Here is a 5,731-nt window from a genome sequence, read left to right as displayed (position 1 = left end):
AGCCGCAAAACTAAGATTGGTTTGAGGAATGAATAGAAAAAAATGAACAATAAATGAACAATTCAGACAATGAGGGTGCATTTATTTTAATTTGGAGCGGCTCCTTACCCACAGAGAGGAGGCTGTGGTTTGAATGGTGTGTGAGGTAGTTGGGTTGGCTGAATATCAAATAGGAGAGTTATCTCTGATAATATTGGCAGATAAGGTTTATGGCAGCGCTTCATAGGTCTATCTGATACGGTGGTACTAAGGGACAAAGGAAAATTCCAGAATTAGATGACTGACTAATCAGTTCTGAGATCATGTCATGATGAAAATTCTGGTTGAACTTTGTTGTAATTTGGAGATTTGAAACCACATTTTTATAAAGCCTCACACACAGTTTTTAGTAATTAATGCATTGATTTCACCGAAAACAAATAAAAGTGAAATGTAAGGTTTTCAATTTAATTGGGATTAAAATTACAGATAATTCCAGATAGTTGACAACAATAATTTAGGAAACTCAATAATGAACACTGCTACTGCAAAATGTTTTCAAAAGACAATTTGCCACCACAAATTTGTCAAATTGGTCTTCCAACACCAAGTCTACATGACAAGGCAAACAAACAAAGAGAGCTTTGCGTGTTGTTAGTCGTGGAACAAGATTATTCACATCATGTGGTTTTGCACTGCAAACATTTGAAAAGACAATGAAAATGCATCAAGAAACAAACATTGGCACACGTTCATCAAAAGTTTCACCAGGTAAAAAACAAACAAACACAACATGCTGTTTAAGGGGAGAAATCGGTCACCTTAAATCCCCCTACCATTGACAGTGTGACTAGACTGGCAGAGAGTCGAAGGGTGGACTGCCAGGGGTTAAGGGGTTAAGGGGGAGGGGCTCTGTAAGTCATACTGCCGTTTTGGATCAGCGGGTTCATAAATAATGTGGGACAGAGATAAATAGAGTATGACAGGCAATCAGTTACACATGTCATCCAAGGACACTAGCCACAAGACTACTGGACCGTGACACACTGCTGCGCTGAGTGAGGTTCGTTGTCTGAGGGGACGCCACTGAACACTCGTCTCTCCGAGGGGGACAAACATAGACCAGGTAAGGGACCGCAACCTTTGACCTTTGAAGCAGGTTTACAGATATTGCCGCAGCATGTGATGATGTAGTTGTCAGCTATTTGGGGGAAACAGTACTTTATCAGCAACAACATTAATCCTTTCACAGATCAAAATGGCAATATCTGTCCATGGGGAAAACTACACCGGACCAAAGTGTTAGTTCCATGTGTCATTGGCTGAAATAAAAGATCCCAGAGATGTTCCATATGCACAAAAAGCTTATTTCTCAGAAATGTTGTGCACACATTTTTTACTTCCCTCTTAGTGAGCCTTTCTCCTTAGCCAAGATAAGCCATCCACCTGACAGGTGTGGTATATCAAGAAGCTGATTGAATAGCATGATTATTACACAGGTGTACCTTGTGCTGGGGGGGGGGGGGGGGGGGGGGCAATAAAATGGCACTAAAATGTGCAGTTTTGTCACATAACACAATGCTATAATCTCAAGTTCTAGAATTGAATGTTCATTTCTCTACCATAAGCCACCTCCAATGTCATTTTAGAGTATTTGGCAGTACGTCCAACCGGCATCACAACCACAGACCACATGTAACCACGCCAGCCCTGGACCTCCACATCCGGCTTCTTCACCTGCAAGATCATCTGAGACCAGCCCCCCGGACAGCTGATAATACCGTGGGTTTGCACAACCAAAGAATTTCTGGACAAACTGTCAGAAAACCGTAATGATCATGCTTTTTAATCAGCTGTCAGGTGGATGGACTATCAAATATGGGCACAAAACCTTTCTTGGATCTTTTATTTCAGCTCATGAAACATGGGACCAACACTTTTTGCATTTATATTTCTGTTCAGTGTATTTACGAATCCTTGTCTTTGGGATGGGGGGGGGGGGGGGGGGGGGGTGCTGCCTTGTCCCAATGTGAGAGATCACAGTGTGTGTATGTTTAATGTTCCATTGGTGTCAAAGATTATAGGTTGAGCGGTTATATAGAAAGAGCCATGATGCTGCTGGGGAGCCTTCTTCTGGGCCTGTTGCTGGCCGGGGACTTGAGCCTGGCTCATGAGGAAGATGGAGTAGAGGAACCAGCCGAGGAGGCGGCTGCAGAAGATGACGAGGCTGCAGCGGAGGAGGTGGCAGAGCCCGAGAGACAGAAGTTGGACCACCTAACAACCGGCAACCTTGTGCCATGTGGATGGGAGGAGTGCCAGGCACTTCAGGGCACAGTGGGAAACAAGGGAGAGACGGGAGAGATGGGCATGATAGCCTACGAGGAGAGAAAGGAGATACAGGAAACGGATACGGCTGCTGCCAGGTACATCTTCTAAAATTCACAGTAAATCTAATCACAGTAACCCACAATGACTTACTTGTCATTTTTATCCATGAGGCACAGTCAATTAACATCAATACAGACATCTGTGAGGTTCTGTGTTATCCACTATAGCCCGTTACCATATCATATGTGATTGAATATTATCTGCTGTTGGCTTGTGTGGTTGTATGTGTTATGCAACATAGCTGACTTGAGACATTAACAGTTTCAGGGCCATGGGCCTTTCTCATGATGGAAAAATACAGAATAACATAAAGACAGGAACTGTGCAATTAGTTGCGAGGGACACATACAGAACGTAGTGTAGGGAACAAACGGTCTTTTGTTAGATAACAGGAGCCAGGTGTGTGATAACTGTATCAAGTGTATGAGCGCATAGATATTCTTCACAACTACAATGACTGACCGCTGAAGCGCCTAGGGGGCTGGGACCAGCTCGTGCGCCAACAATCAACGATAGGCTGGGTGAGTTTAAACCACGCCCAGTCTCTACTCTGTGACAGGCCGGCTCGGAAGAAGGAACTACTTCTGTCAGAGTATATTATAATAACTTTGTCAGGAACAACTCTGTTCTACCCTGCGTGGTGTTACAGCGAACCCGTATATACGAAAATTGCATTTACCACTTATTGCTTAGCTAATAAAAAATACATTTTATACAATCGGTGACTCAATGTCATATTTATCTTGATACCAGATTCGATTGACGCAACCCTTAACACATCTAAATCCTCCCTGACTCTGGTCTTTGTGTGTTCAGGTGAACCAGGTGAGAATGGAGAGCCTGGCGACAACGGCCCTCTGGGTCCTTGTGGTTTCCCGAGCAACCCTGGTCTGAAGGGGGCGTAGGGCGAGAGTGTCCTGCCGTATCACTCTTCCTTCAGCGTGGGCCTGACAGATCCCGTCCCTGCCTCCAACGTGCCCATCCACTTCAACAAATTCTTTCACAACGAGCAGCGCCACTACGATGACGTGAGCAGGAAGTTCCACTGCTCCCTCCTTGGGGTCTACTTCTTCACGTACCACCTCACCGTCTACACCAAAGATCCTCGGGTGAGCCTGTTCAAGAACGACAAGCCCATCATGTTCACCTATAACCAGTACTACAAGGGCAATGATGACCATGCCTCTGGGGCTATCACACTGAGGCTGGAGTCTGGGGACGAGGTGTGGCTGCAGATCTATGGAGGAGTTTGGAGGGGGGGGGGGGGGGTGTATGCAGACAACACCAACGACTCCACCTTCTCCGGGTTTCTTTTGCATCCCGACATGGGAGCGTCGAAGGCTAGGAGGAGACTTCGCTCTGTTGAACTTAGATACTGAGGTTATGCGGGTCTTGAAGGGAGATATTGAGACTAGGGTAGGTTGTGTCATCTTTTTCCTGACTGCTCTATAGGCCTCCGTTGCCCACTGACTGGTCTGAGGGGGGAGGGATAACAAGTTGTTTCTTACATTATTACATTTTCAAAAAGATGTACTGAATATTTTTAACTTCTCAAAATGTGGGTTTTAAAATGTTGGTTCTATATCTCTTGGATTCTAGCATTTAAGAGACATTAATGCAATACTATATTTAATATACAATTGAATAACAAAGTTGTGGACAGAAACAGCTTATGACCTAGATGGCTTTATGACTGTGTCACATCATACATCATCAGTGTTTGTGAAAGAAAAAATGTGTTACAGTAAAAATGAAGTCAGCTATGCTTTCTTTGTCAGATAGCCATTTTGCATCGTAGTGGTTTGTAAACAAGATTAGCAACGGAGTTTTACTTTGCTGATAAAATAGGGACATGGCAGGTTTGAGCAAGTATCCCCAACACTTCGGGAGAGTGTGGCAGGCCAATCACCATTCAGACATTTGGTGGATCCCATTTAGCCAACCAGTCGGTTACGGTTTGTCAGTAGTATATCCTATTTCTGGTTTGATGACCATGGCCATACAACTGTGCTAAGTGGAATTACATCCCTCACTTCATCTTACGCCTAGCCTGGCTGAAAAGTATCATGAGAATATTTATTTGGAAATCAACTCTACGGAGAAAAGAGACAGAATCTAAAAGTTGTAATGTACAATATCAACATTCAGTTATCTTTATCATAAGATATAGTTAATTGGCAGATGCAATCCCCAAACTGACAACATCTTAATTCTAATAAAACCCTGCTCAGACGTTTAGCTGTGCCTGTCTCTATGACAACACTGAGGCTGAAATAGAAACTGGAGATCGGTGTAAACTACTGTACTCTGTGCAGTGGCTTCTAGCAGTGACCTGGGTAATCTACCTCCAGGTCTAGAGCCAATGGGTGACCATGTACATTGCATCACTTGCTCGTGAACCAATTAGAACTAAGCTATGTTAATTCTGGAGAATCTATCGTGCTAAGACTAAATAGTAATGAAACAACAGCATGATGCTCTTGGCCACTTAAACGGTCAGACTAGTCAGGCACACAGTAGCAATAGATGTGTGCTAAGAAATAACTGCCTTATGGAGATGTGTGGAGACAACTGCCTTGTTCAGGGACGTGATATCAAATAGTGATATACAGTTGAAGTCAGAAGTTTACATACACCTCAGCCAAATACATTTAAACTCAGTTTTACACTATTCCTGACATTTAATCCTAGTTTTAGGTCTGTTTTAGGTTTGTTAGGATCACCACTTTATTTTAAGAATGTGAAATGTCAGAATAATATTAGAGAAAATGATTTATTTCAGCTTTTATTTATTTCATCACATTCCCAGTGGGTCAGAAGTTTACATACGCTCAATTAGTATTTGGTAGCATTGACTTTAAATTGTTTAACTTGGGTCAAACGTTTCGGGTAGCCTTCCACAAGCTTCCCCCAATAAGTTGGGTGAATTTGTGCCCATTCCTCCTGACAGAGCTGGTGTAACTGAGTCAGGTGTGTAGGCCTCCTTGCTCGCACACACTTTTTCAGTTCTGCCCACAAATTTTCTATAGGATGGAGGTCAGGGCTTTGTGATGGCCACTCCAATACCTTGACTTTGTGGTCCTTAAGCCATTTGTCAAAACTTTGGAAGTATGCTTGTGGTCATTGTCCATTTGGAAGACCCATTTGTGACCAAGCTTTAACTTCCTGACTGATGTCTTGAGATGTTGCTTCAATATATCCATATAATATTCATTCCTCATGATGCCATCTATTTTGTGAAGTGCACCAGTACTTCCTGCAGCAAAGCACCCCCACAACATGATGCTGCCACCCCAGTGCTTCACGGTTGGGATGGTGTTCTTCGGCACGCAAGCCTCCCCCTTTTTCCTCCAAACATAACAAT

At 43.5% G+C, this 5,731-nt stretch overlaps 1 pseudogene; it reads left to right on the top strand.

Annotated features, from left to right (window-relative positions):
• The first annotated feature begins 2,088 nt into the window (after positions 1-2,088).
• Positions 2,089-3,746, top strand: LOC110508240 (uncharacterized; annotated as a pseudogene).
• The last annotated feature ends 1,985 nt before the right edge of the window (positions 3,747-5,731 follow it).

The sequence above is a fragment of the Oncorhynchus mykiss genome, chromosome 28 (assembly GCF_057628025.1).
Source record: "Oncorhynchus mykiss isolate SJ-2025 chromosome 28, ASM5762802v1, whole genome shotgun sequence".
Lineage (NCBI taxonomy): Eukaryota > Metazoa > Chordata > Actinopteri > Salmoniformes > Salmonidae > Oncorhynchus > Oncorhynchus mykiss.
This window is presented reverse-complemented; position numbering and strand designations above follow the sequence as displayed.